The sequence below is a fragment of the Hyla sarda genome, unplaced genomic scaffold (assembly GCF_029499605.1).
Source record: "Hyla sarda isolate aHylSar1 unplaced genomic scaffold, aHylSar1.hap1 scaffold_229, whole genome shotgun sequence".
NCBI classification, from domain to species: domain Eukaryota; kingdom Metazoa; phylum Chordata; class Amphibia; order Anura; family Hylidae; genus Hyla; species Hyla sarda.
The window spans coordinates 125,076-148,309 of record NW_026608969.1 but is presented as its reverse complement, the minus strand read 5'-3'; the positions used below and the strand labels follow the sequence as shown (position 1 = coordinate 148,309).

The 23,234-nt window shown below is 43.0% G+C and overlaps 5 non-coding genes and 2 pseudogenes across 5 annotated transcripts; all 7 read left to right on the top strand.

Moving 5' to 3' along the window:
- Nucleotides 1-1,258: 1,258 nt before the first annotated feature.
- Nucleotides 1,259-1,462, top strand: LOC130321906 (U2 spliceosomal RNA; annotated as a pseudogene).
- A 2,105-nt stretch (nucleotides 1,463-3,567) lies between these two features.
- Nucleotides 3,568-3,758, top strand: LOC130321954 (U2 spliceosomal RNA). Its single transcript, XR_008867569.1, has one exon. It is a non-coding gene; the product is annotated as a U2 spliceosomal RNA (small nuclear RNA).
- Nucleotides 3,759-5,829: 2,071 nt separating this feature from the next.
- Nucleotides 5,830-6,020, top strand: LOC130321865 (U2 spliceosomal RNA). Its single transcript, XR_008867516.1, has one exon. It is a non-coding gene; the product is annotated as a U2 spliceosomal RNA (small nuclear RNA).
- A 7,229-nt stretch (nucleotides 6,021-13,249) lies between these two features.
- LOC130321895 (U2 spliceosomal RNA) lies at nucleotides 13,250-13,440 on the top strand. Its single transcript, XR_008867539.1, has one exon. It is a non-coding gene; the product is annotated as a U2 spliceosomal RNA (small nuclear RNA).
- Nucleotides 13,441-15,516: 2,076 nt separating this feature from the next.
- Nucleotides 15,517-15,649, top strand: LOC130321938 (U2 spliceosomal RNA; annotated as a pseudogene).
- A 5,038-nt stretch (nucleotides 15,650-20,687) lies between these two features.
- On the top strand, nucleotides 20,688-20,879 carry LOC130321891 (U2 spliceosomal RNA). Its single transcript, XR_008867535.1, has one exon. It is a non-coding gene; the product is annotated as a U2 spliceosomal RNA (small nuclear RNA).
- A 2,080-nt stretch (nucleotides 20,880-22,959) lies between these two features.
- On the top strand, nucleotides 22,960-23,150 carry LOC130321952 (U2 spliceosomal RNA). Its single transcript, XR_008867567.1, has one exon. It is a non-coding gene; the product is annotated as a U2 spliceosomal RNA (small nuclear RNA).
- The last annotated feature ends 84 nt before the right edge of the window (nucleotides 23,151-23,234 follow it).

The window sequence follows — 23,234 nt, the reverse complement described above, 5'->3', positions numbered from 1 at the left end:
ATGTGACTGTTTTTATATAGGTAAATGGGAAAACGTGCAAATACCAAACCTAAAATTACAGTCAGAAAAAATAAAAATCCTTGGAGTCATCTTTGATAAAAATAACAATGGTGAGGAAAGTTGGCTAATGGTAAAAGAAAAGGTAAAGAAAAAGGTAGACTTTTGGTCCCTTAGGAAATTATCCTTAGAAGGTAAAATTTTGGTGATTAAGGCTATGCTAATACCCATTATGCTCTATTTAAATATGATTTATCCTCCTAATGAACTTATGTCTAGGCAACTTCAGAGGATTCTCTTTGAGTTTCTATGGAGTTCTAAAGCAGAAAAATTAAAAAGAGATACTATGTATAAGTCACAAAAAAATGGAGGAAAACAGGTTCCCTGTATTAGAAAATTTTTATACTTAAGGTTTTTTAGTTGGTGTTTTAGGGGACTTTTTATGAAAAGTGTATGGTCCTGTTTTTTAAAGTACTCTGCGGGACATATTTTTAGAAAAAGAGAATGGGTGTTTTTATCATTATCTTCTCCTGTACTTTTAACTCCGCCTAAACATTATGCCATCTTAGAAAAAATTATACGTATGTATAACCTTAAAGACTTTGACTTGTTAACCTTGAGGGATGCTCGCAAGATAGAAGTACAGTTAAATTTGCAAGAAGAAATATGTATGGTCTCTAATTTTTCTTATAATAGGTGTGTACAAATATGGAAAAAGGTAAACGAGCCATATCCTTTTAATGAGCACAAGGATTTAGCATGGATGATTATCCATGAGTGTCTTCCGGTAAGATTTTTCCAATATAGAAGAGGTCTAAATGCTGTATGTGTCTGTCCCCGGGATAATTGCAATATAGATGAAACTGTTTTGCACCTTTTCTGGAATTGTTATTTTGCACAAAAGGTTTTTAGACTAATTGGTTCTTTATTGAAATTCCTAACAGGTCTAAAAGTTTTAAATCATGAAGTTGTTTTATATGGCAAAAGTGATGGAGTTACGAAAGAAAAAGAGAGAATTTTGTGGATTTTTATCAACTGTACAAAAAATGTATTATGGAAAGTTCGTAATATCCTTGTCTTCAAAAGAGATTTTATTTGTGAAAAAGAATGTTTGAAGATGATATACAGTGAAGTTTACTTGTACTATTTAATTGATAAAAAGAGATATGGGCAGAAAAAAGCATTAGCTATGTGGAATTTACATTTATGGAAAACAGTATTTGATGTATTGTAAACATTTTTTGTGATGTATTTAAGTTTTTGAGTTTTTTCAATAAAAATGTAAAAAAAAAAAAAAAAAAAAAAAAAAAAATCTGTTCTTATCAGTTTAATATCTGATACGTCCCCTATCTGGGGACCATATATTAAATGGATTTTTGAGAACGGGGGCCGATTTCGAAGCTTGCTTCCGTCGCCCTATGCATTGACCCGATATGGCAGTATCTTCGGGTACAGTGCACCACCCCCTTACAGGGTTAAAAAGAAAGATTCCTACTTTCATTGCTACCTGCTTGCTGGCTAGCCAGCTAGCCAGCCCTGTGGGCCTTGCTGCTGCTGCAGCCAAAAAACAAACGGTGGTGCTGCTGCTGCTTCTGCTGCTTCTGCTTCTGCTTGTGTCTGGCCGCTGTTGGAGCGTCCAGGCACAGGACTTCTGCTGCTGCTGACTAAATGGCCTCCTTAATTGGATCATTTGAGTAGCCAGCACACCTGTGCAGGTAGGGCATGACATGATAGGCAGCTGCCTTGATAGCGGGTGGGTGCTGAATGTTCCTAATTGACAAAATAAGATTAATGCTTATGAAGAAATATAAAATCTCATCCCTTCCCCAATATCGCGCCACACCCCTACCCCTTAATTCCCTGGTTGAACTTGATGGACATATGTCTTTTTTCGACCGTACTAACTATGTAACTATGTAACATAACATGGGGGGGGGTGTCTCCTGGCTGTTCACACAGGTGTGTCATTGCTGTACATTGACCATGCATTGCTTCTGTGGTATTGCAAAGGCAAAGACAAATGCTTCCAGCCATCCATTGCACTAATGGATTGGTCATCAGCTGGCTGTCTATGTCCCGCATCAATATAGACCAAAGTACAGAGGGTTAGGCTATGCTATTGTGCACCTACCTGATGCATCAGAAGGTGCGAGGCCCTTGCTAAATTCTGTGCACAGACTTTGAGATCTATGCTTTAGACTGTATCTAAACCTGCTCCAACATGGACTGACATTCTGGCCTACTTTCAGCCGATGCGACTTGTCTGTCGCTGAACAGTCGCTTTTTATGTATTCAGCACCTATGTATAATGTTGTAAAAATGCTCTAGAAGCTAAAGTCGCAGAAATGTCACACATATTTGGCCTGCAACTTTCTGTGCGACAAATTCAGACAGGAAAAATCAGTATAAATCCTTAGAAAATTATCCCCCAGTGTCTCCATCTGCTGGCGGTATTGAATAAGCATTGCTGCACTGATGGGGTATGCATTAGACGAAAAAAAAGAAGAAAAAGAAGAATAATACGCCCAGAAAAGAGGCGAAAAGGAGAAAAACGTAAAAAAACGTGAAAAAAAAGTAAGAGGAAGAGAAGGGAAAAAAAGGTGGAAATGGGTTTAAAAGTGATTTCGGCGGAGAAATATATATATATATATATATATATATATATATATATATATATATATATATATATATATATATACGCGCACACACACACATATATATAAACGTATTCTCCGTTGAGATATTGCAGCCGCTGCTGTGTCCAGGCCCAGGAGCCTTAGCACTGTGCTGTGATGTCACTCAATACCACTGACATCACTAGGTGTAAACAACATCTCTCCTTTGCTGTGTATGTGACTATGGAGCTGTTTGGTGATGTCGTCTATTATGGCCTTCATAGAAGCAACAGGAGATTGTTGCATCCATCTAGAACCCTCAGAACTACAGTGCTATGATGTCACTCACTTCCACAGGCCTTGCAGAGTGTAAACAACAACAACCCAGCTTTGTTGTGTATGTAACCATAGGGATTTGTGATGTCACCTAGAACCTTCAAAGCAGCGACAGCTTTATGAGGAGCATCAGCACTGCTCTGCCTGAGCAGAACCATCACCGCCATAGGTTGTCAAATAACCCGGATTTAACCCACACAGGTAAGTCCAATGGGGTGCAGGCATGTCCTCTATGCTTACAGCTTCCCGTGGGTGTTGGTTTGATACCGTTTGGGGACAGCCAAGGAGGCATCTGCAGGCAACAAAGGTAGGTGTGTGCTTGTGTGTGTGTTTCCTATGCAGATCCTAAGCCCAGTGTCACATGCAAGTAGGAGGAGTAAGAAGGGTTCCTGGCAAATCCGGGTTATGGATTGCATTTAAAAAGGCCCCGTGGGAGTGCAATGGGCCCCTGTCTTGCTGCTTAGCAATAATGGTATGGGTTTAGGTTCTGCTGTGTGTACTGGTGGTTGACTGCCCCCCAGCCCAGAGTGTGCATGGAAAATTGTCTGGCAGCCTCCCTGACAGCAAGCAGTGATAGTGCCCATGAAGGGGACCTTGTTGGGCCGCCCCTTTCATGGTTATCGCTTCTCGGCCTTTTGGCTAAGATCAAGTGTAGTATCTGTTCTTATCAGTTTAATATCTGATACGTCCCCTATCTGGGGACCATATATTAAATGGATTTTTGAGAACGGGGGCCGATTTCGAAGCTTGCTTCCGTCGCCCTATGCATTGACCCGATATGGCAGTATCTTCGGGTACAGTGCACCACCCCCTTACAGGGTTAAAAAGAAAGATTCCTACTTTCATTGCTACCTGCTTGCTGGCTAGCCAGCTAGCCAGCCCTGTGGGCCTTGCTGCTGCTGCAGCCAAAAAACAAAAGGTGGTGCTGCTTCTGCTTCTGCTTGTGTCTGGCCGCTGTTGGAGCGTCCAGGCACAGGACTTCTGCTGCTGCTGACTAAATGGCCTCCTTAATTGGATCATTTGAGTAGCCAGCACACCTGTGCAGGTAGGGCATGACATGATAGGCAGCTGCCTTGATAGCGGGTGGGTGCTGAATGTTCCTAATTGACAAAATAAGATTAATGCTTATGAAGAAATATAAAATCTCATCCCTTCCCCAATATCGCGCCACACCCCTACCCCTTAATTCCCTGGTTGAACTTGATGGACATATGTCTTTTTTCGACCGTACTAACTATGTAACTATGTAACATAACATGGGGGGGGGGGTCTCCTGGCTGTTCACACAGGTGTGTCATTGCTGTACATTGACCATGCATTGCTTCTGTGGTATTGCAAAGGCAAAGACAAATGCTTCCAGCCATCCATTGCACTAATGGATTGGTCATCAGCTGGCTGTCTATGTCCCGCATCAATATAGACCAAAGTACAGAGGGTTAGGCTATGCTATTGTGCACCTACCTGATGCATCAGAAGGTGCGAGGCCCTTGCTAAATTCTGTGCACAGACTTTGAGATCTATGCTTTAGACTGTATCTAAACCTGCTCCAACATGGACTGACATTCTGGCCTACTTTCAGCCGATGCGACTTGTCTGTCGCTGAACAGTCGCTTTTTATGTATTCAGCACCTATGTATAATGTTGTAAAAATGCTCTAGAAGCTAAAGTCGCAGAAATGTCACACATATTTGGCCTGCAACTTTCTGTGCGACAAATTCAGACAGGAAAAATCAGTATAAATCCTTAGAAAATTATCCCCCAGTGTCACCATCTGCTGGGGGTATTGAATAAGCATTGCTGCACTGATGGGGTATGCATTAGACAAAAAAAAAGAAGAAAAAGAAGAATAATACGCCCAGAAAAGAGGCGAAAAGGAGAAAAACGTAAAAAAACGTGAAAAAAAAGTAAGAGGAAGAGAAGGGAAAAAAAGGTGGAAATGGGTTTAAAAGTGATTTTGGCGGAGAAATATATATATATATATATATATATATATATATATATATATATACGCGCACACACACACATATATATAAACGTATTCTCCGTTGAGATATTGCAGCCGCTGCTGTGTCCAGGCCCAGGAGCCTTAGCACTGTGCTGTGATGTCACTCAATACCACTGACATCACTAGGTGTAAACAACATCTCTCCTTTGCTGTGTATGTGACTATGGAGCTGTTTGGTGATGTCGTCTATTATGGCCTTCATAGAAGCAACAGGAGATTGTTGCATCCATCTAGAACCCTCAGAACTACAGTGCTATGATGTCACTCACTTCCACAGGCCTTGCAGAGTGTAAACAACAACAACCCAGCTTTGTTGTGTATGTAACCATAGGGATTTGTGATGTCACCTAGAACCTTCACAGCAGCGACAGCTTTATGAGGAGCATCAGCACTGCTCTGCCTGAGCAGAACCATCACCGCCATAGGTTGTCAAATAACCCGGATTTAACCCACACAGGTAAGTCCAATGGGGTGCAGGCATGTCCTCTATGCTTACAGCTTCCCGTGGGTGTTGGTTTGATACCGTTTGGGGACAGCCAAGGAGGCATCTGCAGGCAACAAAGGTAGGTGTGTGCTTGTGTGTGTGTTTCCTATGCAGATCCTAAGCCCAGTGTCACATGCAAGTAGGAGGAGTAAGAAGGGTTCCTGGCAAATCCGGGTTATGGATTGCATTTAAAAAGGCCCCGTGGGAGTGCAATGGGCCCCTGTCTTGCTGCTTAGCAATAATGGTATGGGTTTAGGTTCTGCTGTGTGTACTGGTGGTTGACTGCCCCCCAGCCCAGAGTGTGCATGGAAAATTGTCTGGCAGCCTCCCTGACAGCAAGCAGTGATAGTGCCCATGAAGGGGACCTTGTTGGGCCCGCCCCTTTCACGGTTATCGCTTCTCGGCCTTTTGGCTAAGATCAAGTGTACTATCTGTTCTTATCAGTTTAATATCTGATACGTCCCCTATCTGGGGACCATATATTAAATGGATTTTTGAGAACGGGGGCCGATTTCGAAGCTTGCTTCCGTCGCCCTATGCATTGACCCGATATGGCAGTATCTTCGGGTACAGTGCACCACCCCCTTACAGGGTTAAAAAGAAAGATTCCTACTTTCATTGCTACCTGCTTGCTGGCTAGCCAGCTAGCCAGCCCTGTGGGCCTTGCTGCTGCTGCAGCCAAAAAACAAAAGGTGCTGCTGCTGCTGCTTCTGCTTCTGCTTGTGTCTGGCCGCTGTTGGAGCGTCCAGGCACAGGACTTCTGCTGCTGCTGACTAAATGGCCTCCTTAATTGGATCATTTGAGTAGCCAGCACACCTGTGCAGGTAGGGCATGACATGATAGGCAGCTGCCTTGATAGCGGGTGGGTGCTGAATGTTCCTAATTGACAAAATAAGATTAATGCTTATGAAGAAATATAAAATCTCATCCCTTCCCCAATATCGCGCCACACCCCTACCCCTTAATTCCCTGGTTGAACTTGATGGACATATGTCTTTTTTCGACCGTACTAACTATGTAACTATGTAACATAACATGGGGGGGGGGGTCTCCTGGCTGTTCACACAGGTGTGTCATTGCTGTACATTGACCATGCATTGCTTCTGTGGTATTGCAAAGGCAAAGACAAATGCTTCCAGCCATCCATTGCACTAATGGATTGGTCATCAGCTGGCTGTCTATGTCCCGCATCAATATAGACCAAAGTACAGAGGGTTAGGCTATGCTATTGTGCACCTACCTGATGCATCAGAAGGTGCGAGGCCCTTGCTAAATTCTGTGCACAGACTTTGAGATCTATGCTTTAGACTGTATCTAAACCTGCTCCAACATGGACTGACATTCTGGCCTACTTTCAGCCGATGCGACTTGTCTGTCGCTGAACAGTCGCTTTTTATGTATTCAGCACCTATGTATAATGTTGTAAAAATGCTCTAGAAGCTAAAGTCGCAGAAATGTCACACATATTTGGCCTGCAACTTTCTGTGCGACAAATTCAGACAGGAAAAATCAGTATAAATCCTTAGAAAATTATCCCCCAGTGTCTCCATCTGCTGGCGGTATTGAATAAGCATTGCTGCACTGATGGGGTATGCATTAGACGAAAAAAAAGAAGAAAAAGAAGAATAATACGCCCAGAAAAGAGGCGAAAAGGAGAAAAACGTAAAAAAACGTGAAAAAAAAGTAAGAGGAAGAGAAGGGAAAAAAAGGTGGAAATGGGTTTAAAAGTGATTTCGGCGGAGAAATATATATATATATATATATATATATATATATATATATATATATATATACGCGCACACACACACATATATATAAACGTATTCTCCGTTGAGATATTGCAGCCGCTGCTGTGTCCAGGCCCAGGAGCCTTAGCACTGTGCTGTGATGTCACTCAATACCACTGACATCACTAGGTGTAAACAACATCTCTCCTTTGCTGTGTATGTGACTATGGAGCTGTTTGGTGATGTCGTCTATTATGGCCTTCACAGAAGCAACAGGAGATTGTTGCATCCATCTAGAACCCTCAGAACTACAGTGCTATGATGTCACTCACTTCCATAGGCCTTGCAGAGTGTAAACAACAACAACCCAGCTTTGTTGTGTATGTAACCATAGGGATTTGTGATGTCACCTAGAACCTTCACAGCAGCGACAGCTTTATGAGGAGCATCAGCACTGCTCTGCCTGAGCAGAACCATCACCGCCATAGGTTGTCAAATAACCCGGATTTAACCCACACAGGTAAGTCCAATGGGGTGCAGGCATGTCCTCTATGCTTACAGCTTCCCGTGGGTGTTGGTTTGATACCGTTTGGGGACAGCCAAGGAGGCATCTGCAGGCAACAAAGGTAGGTGTGTGCTTGTGTGTGTGTTTCCTATGCAGATCCTAAGCCCAGTGTCACATGCAAGTAGGAGGAGTAAGAAGGGTTCCTGGCAAATCCGGGTTATGGATTGCATTTAAAAAGGCCCCGTGGGAGTGCAATGGGCCCCTGTCTTGCTGCTTAGCAATAATGGTATGGGTTTAGGTTCTGCTGTGTGTACTGGTGGTTGACTGCCCCCCAGCCCAGAGTGTGCATGGAAAATTGTCTGGCAGCCTCCCTGACAGCAAGCAGTGATAGTGCCCATGAAGGGGACCTTGTTGGGCCCGCCCCTTTCACGGTTATCGCTTCTCGGCCTTTTGGCTAAGATCAAGTGTAGTAATACAGGAGATCTGGTCAGAAGGTACTCGGGTACCCCTCTCCTCGGCCTTGTGGGATCGCCCACTTGTTGCTATTGGGGAGAGGGCCTAGTCCCAGGGTAACGAGTAGCGATCGCCTCTCAAGACCTTCGGGTGGAGAGAGGTTAGAACCATGGATGATGATCCGGATCCAGGTTCTGTGCCGGCATACGCAAGGATCAAAAACACCGTGAGAGTCATTCTCACGGATGATACCAAAAGGGCGGACGATTTGAAATTCGTAGTAGAGGACGTGCTCGGAGGAGTTTTCGGAATACAGAAGGGCGAGATATTGGCAATCCAGGACTACCCGAAGCGTAAAATTTTTGATGTGACGTTCACACAAAATGGCATCCACAGAGATTTTGTTACCAGAGCTGCTGCGAGTAAAGACAAAAAGCTTCAGGGTGTCCGGATTATTGAGCACGTTCTAGACGATATTAAGCTGGTGGTAGTAAAGATGTATTCCCCTTTCGCCAACCTACACGATGTTGAGTTGTTTTTACAAGTCTATTTTAGTAAGGTTGAGTGCAGAGGAAAAATCATGAACAGCTGTGGCATCTGGACATCTAAGTGGAGATTTCAGGTTACATGCAAAAAAGATGACAGATTGCCAGGGGGAATACAACTACCACCAGCTCGTTTTAAAATAAATAATATGTGTGGCGACCTCTTTTATGCGGGGATGCCAAGCTACTGCAGGAAGTGTCACAGATATGGACACACAAAAGAAAACTGTGAAAGTACATGCAAAAAATGTGGTAGCACACAGCACGAGACAGAGAAATGCACAAGAGGAGGGAGGTGCAATTTCTGTCAACAATTCGGTCACCTTTTCTCCTCTTGTCCCCACAGACATAGGACGGAGCAGCAGTGGCAACCCTGGAGGCAGCAAGGACAGCAACCGGGACACCAGCCGAGGCAAGCAGAGCCAGTGATTACCCCCCCACAAGAGGTAAGCGGTGAGATGGAGAAGGAGAAAGACCCCCCTCAGGCAAAAGGAGGGGACCCTAAAGAGCAGAGGATGGCCAAAAAACGTGCAAGTGGTGAAAAAACTGGCCCCCAGGAGCATGCTGGGTTAAGAGAGGAGCGGACGGCGGCCGAATCCGCTCCTCAGCAACCTCTGGCTCAGGGTCCCCCTGAGAGCGATGATCCGGGTGGAGAGGTGAAGGTTAAAAGGCGGAGGGGCTCCAGAAGACTCTATTCGGAGGCGGTCCAGGGGGAGCCGATGGAAGTACCTGCGGATGCAGGGAACCCAAGTGACGTTCCTCCACAGGTCCCCATAGGGGATACCCCCCCTCCTCCCTGCCAGGAGGAGGTTTCAGGGGTGACCGTCTCTGAGGTACCAGAGACGGAACTAAGTGAACACCCGACCCCTATGGAGGGGCAAGAGGTGGAAGAACCCAATGAGTCTGGAGCCCTGATTGCCAGGATGCCCGAGAACAACTATGCCTCAATCATGATGGAGGAGGGGGGTCGGCTGAGTGATGGTGCCTCCTCTCCTGCTTCCTCTATGCGTACAGTTGAGTCAGATTTTGGGGGGTATGAGGCTTCGGAGGGGGAATCAGAGGTGTAAGACGTTTTCTTGTACATTCCCATGGCTGAGTTGTCCGGTCTGTCCTTGAACGTGAGAAGTGTGAGCGCCAGAGTAAGAAGGGTTGCCCTATTTAATTACTTGTCGGTTTTTGCTGCTTCCGTCCTTTTCCTGCAGGAATGTGGCATCCCGCACAGATTAAATTATAAAGAATATGAAGATGATTGGGTGCACGGTCCATCAGTCTGGTCTGGATCAAATGAGTCCAGATCAGCAGGGGTCGCCATACTTTTTAAAGGGAACGTTTTAATTGAGAGTTTTAACGAAATTTTACCAGGCAGAATTTTATTGGTCAACGCTTTTATTAATGGTATCAAATGGCAGTTTTTAAATTTTTATGGTTCTCCTGATAAGAATGAAAGAATAAAAATGTTGGAGATTTTACCCCTTTTTATTAACAATTCTAGTCCTCTTGTTTTATCAGGTGATTTTAATTGTATTTTAAGGGGAGAACGCCGTTTTTCGAACGCAGTGAGTAGGAACTATGATAAGACGTCTTTTATGTTAAAAAACTTGATTTTAGATTTTAATCTCACTGATGTTTTTAAAAAATGTAATTTTAACATACCAGAGGAAGACGGTGTTACCTGGAGCAATGCAAGCTGTAGCTCCAGGATAGATTTTATTTTTTGTTCTTATCAAGTACTGCCTTTTAACTGTGATCTTTTTACCAATGTTTTTTCTGACCATAAATTATTGTATTTTAAAGTTAAAAGTGATTTTAAAAGGAGAACTGGTAGGAATGCCTGGAAGTTAAACGTGTCCCTTTTAGAAGATCCGCAGGTTTTATCAGATTTTATCACCTTTTACAAGGAATGCAGACGAGTAAAAGACCCCAACACTCCCACCAGTATCTGGTGGGAAAAAATGAAACTAAAAATAAAAGAATTTTTTATCCGTGTTGGGGTTAGGAAAGCTAAAGAAAAACGTGAATTTTATAATATCCTAAATACTCGTCTGCAAACCCTGTACAAATTCAGAGCACATGGGATGGAGGTGGAGAAGGAGGTACATGATCTTAAAAAAGAAATAACTAAGTGCCTGGAGCAGAAAGGAAAAGAAATTATCTTTAGGTCTCGAATACAGCATCTTGAGGAAAACGAGACCTGCTCCAGGTATTTTTTTAAGAAAATACATGAAAATAGAAGGTTAATAGAAAACATTGAAGGAGTGAATGATGTACAGGGTATTTTAAAAAAGGTGCAAGAGTTTTATGCGGATCTTTTTAATGTAAAACACATTGATGAATGTTTTATGAATGACTCGTTAAAGGAGATCACCAATTTTTTAGATCCTGTCTCACAGTCTTTTTTATTGCAGAATATTTCAGAGCAGGAGATTTTAGAGACCGTCAAGAGTTTTAAAACAGGTAAAGTGCCTGGGCCGGATGGTATACCCATTGAATTTTATGTTACTTTTTATGGTATTTTAAAAGAAGATTTGTTCTCCCTTTTTACGGAAGTCTTTAAGTCTAAAATCCTCCCAGGCTCATGGAAGAAGGGTGATGTCTCCCTGCTATTCAAAAAGGGAGACCGGTCGGAACTCAAAAACTGGAGACCAATCACCCTTCTGAACTGCGACTATAAAATAATGGCGAAACTGTGTGCTAACCGCTTAAAGAACGTAATGCATAAAATAATTCATACAAACCAAGTCTGTGGGGTGCCTGGGAGGAGTTTATGGGAGAACCTAAACCTTTTAAAGGATGTAATTAGCGACACCAAATTAAGAAAAGGAAAGCTGGCGGTTTTATCCATAGATTTTGAAAAAGCTTTCGACAGGGTGTCACATTTTTATCTTTTTAAGGTTTTAGAGAAAATGGGTATACCTGATGGCTTTTTATTGTCTCTTAGAGCTTTTTATGATAACTGTACTAGTAAAATTTTAGTAAATGGTTTTAAGACACAGGGCGTGATTTTAAATTCCGGAGTGAAGCAGGGGTGTCCCTTGTCCCCACTACTCTTCATTTGCGCAATAGAGCCTCTTTTATGTACAATACGAAAGGATAAGCAGATCCATGGAGTCCCCCTGCCAGGAGGAGGGGGACTAGAGGCGAAGGTAGTGGGGTACATGGACGATGTTGCGGTGTTTTGCAGGGACACCCCATCGCTTCAGAAGACGCTAAAACAGATTCAATATTTTAATTGTGCCTCCGGTTTTAAAGTCAATTTTAACAAAAGTAACATTTTAAACATAGGCGGAATGCCTTTGTATGATGTGCCCGTCCCTGTGTCTGAGTCGGTGCAGATTTTAGGTGTCTCCTTTGACGAGTCTAATAATGGTTTTAATAGCATGGACTTGGTGGCTCAAAAAATAAATAAGAAAATATGTATGTGGAACATGCGAGAACTTACAATGGAAGGGAAGGTTTTAATTACAAAAATGGTGCTTTTACCTATTTTATTGTATTTAAGTCTGGTTTTCCCACCCCCGAAATGGTTCTAAAGAAAATAACAAAAGCTTGTTTTACTTTCTTTTGGAGTTCTAAGAGCGAAAAATTAAAGAGACAAATTGTGATAAAACCGAACTCCAGGGGCGGTAAGGATTTTCCAGATTTTAAAGCTTTCCTTTTAATAAAGTTTTTTAGCATGTGTTTTACTACTGTTTTTAAAGATAGCTACTGGTCTTATTTTGTTCGTTTTAATACTGGTTATTTTATGCGGAGGAACGGCTGGTTTTCTACAGTTTTAAGTTGCCCTTATTCTTTGAATTTACCCCCTCAATACATGATTTTAGGAAAAATTTTAAACTTATATAATTTTAAAGGTAAAAGTGTTCAGGATCTGTGCAATAGCAAAAAACTACTAAAGGAAATAAAAGAAACCAGTACCGTGACTCCCATCAAAAATTTTAACGAACAGAAGTGTATACAGATTTGGAAGATGTTGAGTATTAATTATCTTTTTAATTCACAGAAGGACCTGGCCTGGAGCTGCGCACACGAGTGTCTTCCATGCCGGGCATTCCAGCACCGAAGAGGATTATCCAACTCTGCAACCTGCCCGAGGGAGGGATGCCGACAAGAGGAGACCGTGCACCATCTAATATGGACTTGTTTTTACTCGCAGAAAATATGGACAAAGATACTCCCTCTGGTAAAAAGGATAACTGGACTAAAAGACTTAAATATTGCAGTGGTTTTTTATGGTTGCCTGGAATGCCCAACACGGACTCAAGAGACTATTGCATGGAAGATCATAAACTGTGTGAAGGCAGCTCTGTGGAAGGCCAGGAATATTTTATTGTTCAAGCATGAGGTTTTATCTGTGAAGGACATTTTATCTATCTGTTTTTATGAAATGTACCAGTACTATCTTTTAGACAAGAAGAGATTTCCGCTTTTATCTAGAAAATGGTTTTTAAAAGAATGGAATTCTATCTTGTAAAGCCACCAAGTGCCCATTTTATGTTTTAATATGTTGTAAATATGTTATTTATATGTAACTGTATTTATTGACATATTTGCACAACTTTGTTAACATTATTTAATTTTTAATAAAGTTGCCCCCGTAAGGGTAGTCAAGTTAAAAAAAAATCTGTTCTTATCAGTTTAATATCTGATACGTCCCCTATCTGGGGACCATATATTAAATGGATTTTTGAGAACGGGGGCCGATTTCGAAGCTTGCTTCCGTCGCCCTATGCATTGACCCGATATGGCAGTATCTTCGGGTACAGTGCACCACCCCCTTACAGGGTTAAAAAGAAAGATTCCTACTTTCATTGCTACCTGCTTGCTGGCTAGCCAGCTAGCCAGCCCTGTGGGCCTTGCTGCTGCTGCAGCCAAAAAACAAAAGGTGGTGCTGCTTCTGCTGCTTCTGCTTCTGCTTGTGTCTGGCCGCTGTTGGAGCGTCCAGGCACAGGACTTCTGCTGCTGCTGACTAAATGGCCTCCTTAATTGGATCATTTGAGTAGCCAGCACACCTGTGCAGGTAGGGCATGACATGATAGGCAGCTGCCTTGATAGCGGGTGGGTGCTGAATGTTCCTAATTGACAAAATAAGATTAATGCTTATGAAGAAATATAAAATCTCATCCCTTCCCCAATATCGCGCCACACCCCTACCCCTTAATTCCCTGGTTGAACTTGATGGACATATGTCTTTTTTCGACCGTACTAACTATGTAACTATGTAACATAACATGGGGGGGGGGGTCTCCTGGCTGTTCACACAGGTGTGTCATTGCTGTACATTGACCATGCATTGCTTCTGTGGTATTGCAAAGGCAAAGACAAATGCTTCCAGCCATCCATTGCACTAATGGATTGGTCATCAGCTGGCTGTCTATGTCCCGCATCAATATAGACCAAAGTACAGAGGGTTAGGCTATGCTATTGTGCACCTACCTGATGCATCAGAAGGTGCGAGGCCCTTGCTAAATTCTGTGCACAGACTTTGAGATCTATGCTTTAGACTGTATCTAAACCTGCTCCAACATGGACTGACATTCTGGCCTACTTTCAGCCGATGCGACTTGTCTGTTGCTGAACAGTCGCTTTTTATGTATTCAGCACCTATGTATAATGTTGTAAAAATGCTCTAGAAGCTAAAGTCGCAGAAATGTCACACATATTTGGCCTGCAACTTTCTGTGCGACAAATTCAGACAGGAAAAATCAGTATAAATCCTTAGAAAATTATCCCCCAGTGTCTCCATCTGCTGGCGGTATTGAATAAGCATTGCTGCACTGATGGGGTATGCATTAGACGAAAAAAAAGAAGAAAAAGAAGAATAATACGCCCAGAAAAGAGGCGAAAAGGAGAAAAACGTAAAAAAACGTGAAAAAAAAGTAAGAGGAAGAGAAGGGAAAAAAAGGTGGAAATGGGTTTAAAAGTGATTTCGGCGGAGAAATATATATATATATATATATATATATATATATATATATACGCGCACACACACACATATATATAAACGTATTCTCCGTTGAGATATTGCAGCCGCTGCTGTGTCCAGGCCCAGGAGCCTTAGCACTGTGCTGTGATGTCACTCAATACCACTGACATCACTAGGTGTAAACAACATCTCTCCTTTGCTGTGTATGTGACTATGGAGCTGTTTGGTGATGTCGTCTATTATGGCCTTCATAGAAGCAACAGGAGATTGTTGCATCCATCTAGAACCCTCAGAACTACAGTGCTATGATGTCACTCACTTCCACAGGACTTGCAGAGTGTAAACAACAACAACCCAGCTTTGTTGTGTATGTAACCATAGGGATTTGTGATGTCACCTAGAACCTTCACAGCAGCGACAGCTTTATGAGGAGCATCAGCACTGCTCTGCCTGAGCAGAACCATCACCGCCATAGGTTGTCAAATAACCCGGATTTAACCCACACAGGTAAGTCCAATGGGGTGCAGGCATGTCCTCTATGCTTACAGCTTCCCGTGGGTGTTGGTTTGATACCGTTTGGGGACAGCCAAGGAGGCATCTGCAGGCAACAAAGGTAGGTGTGTGCTTGTGTGTGTGTTTCCTATGCAGATCCTAAGCCCAGTGTCACATGCAAGTAGGAGGAGTAAGAAGGGTTCCTGGCAAATCCGGGTTATGGATTGCATTTAAAAAGGCCCCGTGGGAGTGCAATGGGCCCCTGTCTTGCTGCTTAGCAATAATGGTATGGGTTTAGGTTCTGCTGTGTGTACTGGTGGTTGACTGCCCCCCAGCCCAGAGTGTGCATGGAAAATTGTCTGGCAGCCTCCCTGACAGCAAGCAGTGATAGTGCCCATGAAGGGGACCTTGTTGGGCCCGCCCCTTTCACGGTTATCGCTTCTCGGCCTTTTGGCTAAGATCAAGTGTAGTAATACAGGAGATCTGGTCAGAAGGTACTCGGGTACCCCTCTCCTCGGCCTTGTGGGATCGCCCAGGTTTATTGCCTGGGCTTCACCCACTTGTTGCTATTGGGGAGAGGGCCTAGTCCCAGGGTAACGAGTAGCGATCGCCTCTCAAGACCTTCGGGTGGAGAGAGGTTAGAACCATGGATGATGATCCGGATCCAGGTTCTGTGCCGGCATACGCAAGGATCAAAAACACCGTGAGAGTCATTCTCACGGATGATACCAAAAGGGCGGACGATTTGAAATTCGTAGTAGAGGACGTGCTCGGAGGAGTTTTCGGAATACAGAAGGGCGAGATATTGGCAATCCAGGACTACCCGAAGCGTAAAATTTTTGATGTGACATTCACACAAAATGGCATCCACAGAGATTTTGTTACCAGAGCTGCTGCGAGTAAAGACAAGAAGCTTCAGGGTGTCCGGATTATTGAGCACGTTCTAGACGATATTAAGCTGGTGGTAGTAAAGATGTATTCCCCTTTCGCCAACCTACACGATGTTGAGTTGTTTTTACAAGTCTATTTTAGTAAGGTTGAGTGCAGAGGAAAAATCATGAACAGCTGTGGCATCTGGACATCTAAGTGGAGATTTCAGGTTACATGCAAAAAAGATGACAGATTGCCAGGGGGAATACAACTACCACCAGCTCGTTTTAAAATAAATAATATGTGTGGCGACCTCTTTTATGCGGGGATGCCAAGCTACTGCAGGAAGTGTCACAGATATGGACACACAAAAGAAAACTGTGAAAGTACATGCAAAAAATGTGGTAGCACACAGCACGAGACAGAGAAATGCACAAGAGGAGGGAGGTGCAATTTCTGTCAACAATTCGGTCACCTTTTCTCCTCTTGTCCCCACAGACATAGGACGGAGCAGCAGTGGCAACCCTGGAGGCAGCAAGGACAGCAACCGGGACACCAGCCGAGGCAAGCAGAGCCAGTGATTACCCCCCCACAAGAGGTAAGCGGTGAGATGGAGAAGGAGAAAGACCCCCCTCAGGCAAAAGGAGGGGACCCTAAAGAGCAGAGGATGGCCAAAAAACGTGCAAGTGGTGAAAAAACTGGCCCCCAGGAGCATGCTGGGTTAAGAGAGGAGCGGACGGCGGCCGAATCCGCTCCTCAGCAACCTCTGGCTCAGGGTCCCCCTGAGAGCGATGATCCGGGTGGAGAGGTGAAGGTTAAAAGGCGGAGGGGCTCCAGAAGACTCTATTCGGAGGCGGTCCAGGGGGAGCCGATGGAAGTACCTGCGGATGCAGGGAACCCAAGTGACGTTCCTCCACAGGTCCCCATAGGGGATACCCCCCCTCCTCCCTGCCAGGAGGAGGTTTCAGGGGTGACCGTCTCTGAGGTACCAGAGACGGAACTAAGTGAACACCCGACCCCTATGGAGGGGCAAGAGGTGGAAGAACCCAATGAGTCTGGAGCCCTGATTGCCAGGATGCCCGAGAACAACTATGCCTCAATCATGATGGAGGAGGGGGGTCGGCTGAGTGATGGTGCCTCCTCTCCTGCTTCCTCTATGCGTACAGTTGAGTCAGATTTTGGGGGGTATGAGGCTTCGGAGGGGGAATCAGAGGTGTAAGACGTTTTCTTGTACATTCCCATGGCTGAGTTGTCCGGTCTGTCCTTGAACGTGAGAAGTGTGAGCGCCAGAGTAAGAAGGGTTGCCCTATTTAATTACTTGTCGGTTTTTGCTGCTTCCGTCCTTTTCCTGCAGGAATGTGGCATCCCGCACAGATTAAATTATAAAGAATATGAAGATGATTGGGTGCACGGTCCATCAGTCTGGTCTGGATCAAATGAGTCCAGATCAGCAGGGGTCGCCATACTTTTTAAAGGGAACGTTTTAATTGAGAGTTTTAACGAAATTTTACCAGGCAGAATTTTATTGGTCAGCGCTTTTATTAATGGTATTAAATGGCAGTTTTTAAATTTTTATGGTTCTCCTGATAAGAATGAAAGAATAAAAATGTTGGAGATTTTACCCCTTTTTATTAACAATTCTAGTCCTCTTGTTTTATCAGGTGATTTTAATTGTATTTTAAGGGGAGAACGCCGTTTTTCGAACGCAGTGAGTAGGAACTATGATAAGACGTCTTTTATGTTAAAAAACTTGATTTTAGATTTTAATCTCACTGATGTTTTTAAAAAATGTAATTTTAACGTACCAGAGGAAGACGGTGTTACCTGGAGCAATGCAAGCTGTAGCTCCAGGATAGATTTTATTTTTTGTTCTTATCAAGTACTGCCTTTTAACTGTGATCTTTTTACCAATGTTTTTTCTGACCATAAATTATTGTATTTTAAAGTTAAAAGTGATTTTAAAAGGAGAACTGGTAGGAATGCCTGGAAGTTAAACGTGTCCCTTTTAGAAGATCCGCAGGTTTTATCAGATTTTATCACCTTTTACAAGGAATGCAGACGAGTAAAAGACCCCAACACTCCCACCAGTATCTGGTGGGAAAAAATGAAACTAAAAATAAAAGAATTTTTTATCCGTGTTGGGGTTAGGAAAGCTAAAGAAAAACGTGAATTTTATAATATCCTAAATACTCGTCTGCAAACCCTGTACAAATTCAGAGCACATGGGATGGAGGTGGAGAAGGAGGTACATGATCTTAAAAAAGAAATAACTAAGTGCCTGGAGCAGAAAGGAAAAGAAATTATCTTTAGGTCTCGAATACAGCATCTTGAGGAAAACGAGACCTGCTCCAGGTATTTTTTTAAGAAAATACATGAAAATAGAAGGATAATAGAAAACATTGAAGGAGTGAATGATGTACAGGGTATTTTAAAAAAGGTGCAAGAGTTTTATGCGGATCTTTTTAATGTAAAACACATTGATGAATGTTTTATGAATGACTCGTTAAAGGAGATCACCATTTTTTTAGATCCTGTCTCACAGTCTTTTTTATTGCAGAATATTTCAGAGCAGGAGATTTTAGAGACCGTCAAGAGTTTTAAAACAGGTAAAGTGCCTGGGCCGGATGGTATACCCATTGAATTTTATGTTACTTTTTATGGTATTTTAAAAGAAGATTTGTTCTCCCTTTTTACGGAAGTCTTTAAGTCTAAAATCCTCCCAGGCTCATGGAAGAAGGGTGATGTCTCCCTGCTATTCAAAAAGGGAGACCGGTCGGAACTCAAAAACTGGAGACCAATCACCCTTCTGAACTGCGACTATAAAATAATGGCGAAACTGTGTGCTAACGGCTTAAAGAACGTAATCCATAAAATAATTCATACAAACCAAGTCTGTGGGGTGCCTGGGAGGAGTTTATGGGAGAACCTAAACCTTTTAAAGGATGTAATTAGCGACACCAAATTAAGAAAAGGAAAGCTGGCGGTTTTATCCATAGATTTTGAAAAAGCTTTCGACAGGGTGTCACATTTTTATTTTTTTAAGGTTTTAGAGAAAATGGGTATACCTGATGGCTTTTTATTGTCTCTTAGAGCTTTTTATGATAACTGTACTAGTAAAATTTTAGTAAATGGTTTTAAGACACAGGGCGTGATTTTAAATTCCGGAGTGAAGCAGGGGTGTCCCTTGTCCCCACTACTCTTCATTTGCGCAATAGAGCCTCTTTTATGTACAATACGAAAGGATAAGCAGATCCATGGAGTCCCCCTGCCAGGAGGAGGGGGACTAGAAGCGAAGGTAGTGGGGTACATGGACGATGTTGCAGTGTTTTGCAGGGACACCCCATCGCTTCAGAAGACGCTAAAACAGATTCAATATTTTAATTGTGCCTCCGGTTTTAAAGTCAATTTTAACAAAAGTAACATTTTAAACATAGGCGGAATGCCTTTGTATGATGTGCCCGTCCCTGTGTCTGAGTCGGTGCAGATTTTAGGTGTCTCCTTTGACGAGTCTAATAATGGTTTTAATAGCTGGGACTTGGTGGCTCAAAAAATAAATAAGAAAATATGTATGTGGAACATGCGAGAACTTACAATGGAAGGGAAGGTTTTAATTACAAAAATGGTGCTTTTACCTATTTTATTGTATTTAAGTCTGGTTTTCCCACCCCCCGAAATGGTTCTAAAGAAAATAACAAAAGCTTGTTTTACTTTCTTTTGGAGTTCTAAGAGCGAAAAATTAAAGAGACAAATTGTGATAAAACCGAACTCCAGGGGCGGTAAGGATTTTCCAGATTTTAAAGCTTTCCTTTTAATAAAGTTTTTCAGCATGTGTTTTACTACTGTTTTTAAAGATAGCTACTGGTCTTATTTTGTTCGTTTTAATACTGGTTATTTTATGCGGAGGAACGGCTGGTTTTCTACAGTTTTAAGTTGCCCTTATTCTTTGAATTTACCCCCTCAATACATGATTTTAGGAAAAATTTTAAACTTATATAATTTTAAAGGTAAAAGTGTTCAGGATCTGTGCAATAGCAAAAAACTACTAAAGGAAATAAAAGAAACCAGTACCGTGACTCCCATCAAAAATTTTAACGAACAGAAGTGTATACAGATTTGGAAGATGTTGAGTATTAATTATCTTTTTAATTCACAGAAGGACCTGGCCTGGAGCTGCGCACACGAGTGTCTTCCATGCCGGGCATTCCAGCACCGAAGAGGATTATCCAACTCTGCAACCTGCCCGAGGGAGGGATGCCGACAAGAGGAGACCGTGCACCATCTAATATGGACTTGTTTTTACTCGCAGAAAATATGGACAAAGATACTCCCTCTGGTAAAAAGGATAACTGGACTAAAAGACTTAAATATTGCAGTGGTTTTTTATGGTTGCCTGGAATGCCCAACACGGACTCAAGAGACTATTGCATGGAAGATCATAAACTGTGTGAAGGCAGCTCTGTGGAAGGCCAGGAATATTTTATTGTTCAAGCATGAGGTTTTATCTGTGAAGGACATTTTATCTATCTGTTTTTATGAAATGTACCAGTACTATCTTTTAGACAAGAAGAGATTTCCGCTTTTATCTAGAAAATGGTTTTTAAAAGAATGGAATTCTATCTTGTAAAGCCACCAAGTGCCCATTTTATGTTTTAATATGTTGTAAATATGTTATTTATATGTAACTGTATTTATTGACATATTTGCACAACTTTGTTAACATTATTTAATATTTAATAAAGTTGCGCCCGTAAGGGTAGTCAAGTTAAAAAAAAAATCTGTTCTTATCAGTTTAATATCTGATACGTCCCCTATCTGGGGACCATATATTAAATGGATTTTTGAGAACGGGGGCCGATTTCGAAGCTTGCTTCCGTCGCCCTATGCATTGACCCGATATGGCAGTATCTTCGGGTACAGTGCACCACCCCCTTACAGGGTTAAAAAGAAAGATTCCTACTTTCATTGCTACCTGCTTGCTGGCTAGCCAGCTAGCCAGCCCTGTGGGCCTTGCTGCTGCTGCAGCCAAAAAACAAAAGGTGGTGCTTCTGCTGCTTCTGCTTCTGCTTGTGTCTGGCCGCTGTTGGAGCGTCCAGGCACAGGACTTCTGCTGCTGCTGACTAAATGGCCTCCTTAATTGGATCATTTGAGTAGCCAGCACACCTGTGCAGGTAGGGCATGACATGATAGGCAGCTGCCTTGATAGCGGGTGGGTGCTGAATGTTCCTAATTGACAAAATAAGATTAATGCTTATGAAGAAATATAAAATCTCATCCCTTCCCCAATATCGCGCCACACCCCTACCCCTTAATTCCCTGGTTGAACTTGATGGACATATGTCTTTTTTCGACCGTACTAACTATGTAACTATGTAACATAACATGGGGGGGGGGGTCTCCTGGCTGTTCACACAGGTGTGTCATTGCTGTACATTGACCATGCATTGCTTCTGTGGTATTGCAAAGGCAAAGACAAATGCTTCCAGCCATCCATTGCACTAATGGATTGGTCATCAGCTGGCTGTCTATGTCCCGCATCAATATAGACCAAAGTACAGAGGGTTAGGCTATGCTATTGTGCACCTACCTGATGCATCAGAAGGTGCGAGGCCCTTGCTAAATTCTGTGCACAGACTTTGAGATCTATGCTTTAGACTGTATCTAAACCTGCTCCAACATGGACTGACATTCTGGCCTACTTTCAGCCGATGCGACTTGTCTGTCGCTGAACAGTCGCTTTTTATGTATTCAGCACCTATGTATAATGTTGTAAAAATGCTCTAGAAGCTAAAGTCGCAGAAATGTCACACATATTTGGCCTGCAACTTTCTGTGCGACAAATTCAGACAGGAAAAATCAGTATAAATCCTTAGAAAATTATCCCCCAGTGTCTCCATCTGCTTGCGGTATTGAATAAGCATTGCTGCACTGATGGGGTATGCATTAGACGAAAAAAAAGAAGAAAAAGAAGAATAATACGCCCAGAAAAGAGGCGAAAAGGAGAAAAACGTAAAAAAAACGTGAAAAAAAAGTAAGAGGAAGAGAAGGGAAAAAAAGGTGGAAATGGGTTTAAAAGTGATTTCGGCGGAGATATATATATATATATATATATATATATATATATATATATATATATACGCGCACACACACACATATATATAAACGTATTCTCCGTTGAGATATTGCAGCCGCTGCTGTGTCCAGGCCCAGGAGCCTTAGCACTGTGCTGTGATGTCACTCAATACCACTGACATCACTAGGTGTAAACAACATCTCTCCTTTGCTGTGTATGTGACTATGGAGCTGTTTGGTGATGTCGTCTATTATGGCCTTCATAGAAGCAACAGGAGATTGTTGCATCCATCTAGAACCCTCAGAACTACAGTGCTATGATGTCACTCACTTCCACAGGCCTTGCAGAGTGTAAACAACAACAACCCAGCTTTGTTGTGTATGTAACCATAGGGATTTGTGATGTCACCTAGAACCTTCACAGCAGCGACAGCTTTATGAGGAGCATCAGCACTGCTCTGCCTGAGCAGAACCATCACCGCCATAGGTTGTAAAATAACCCGGGTTTAACCCACACAGGTAAGTCCAATGGGGTGCAGGCATGTCCTCTATGCTTACAGCTTCCCGTGGGTGTTGGTTTGATACCGTTTGGGGACAGCCAAGGAGGCATCTGCAGGCAACAAAGGTAGGTGTGTGCTTGTGTGTGTGTTTCCTATGCAGATCCTAAGCCCAGTGTCACATGCAAGTAGGAGGAGTAAGAAGGGTTCCTGGCAAATCCGGGTTATGGATTGCATTTAAAAAGGCCCCGTGGGAGTGCAATGGGCCCCTGTCTTGCTGCTTAGCAATAATGGTATGGGTTTAGGTTCTGCTGTGTGTACTGGTGGTTGACTGCCCCCCAGCCCAGAGTGTGCATGGAAAATTGTCTGGCAGCCTCCCTGACAGCAAGCAGTGATAGTGCCCATGAAGGGGACCTTGTTGGGCCCGCCCCTTTCACGGTTATCGCTTCTCGGCCTTTTGGCTAAGATCAAGTGTAGTATCTGTTCTTATCAGTTTAATATCTGATACGTCCCCTATCTGGGGACCATATATTAAATGGATTTTTGAGAACGGGGGCCGATTTCGAAGCTTGCTTCCGTCGCCCTATGCATTGACCCGATATGGCAGTATCTTCGGGTACAGTGCACCACCCCCTTACAGGGTTAAAAAGAAAGATTCCTACTTTCATTGCTACCTGCTTGCTGGCTAGCCAGCTAGCCAGCCCTGTGGGCCTTGC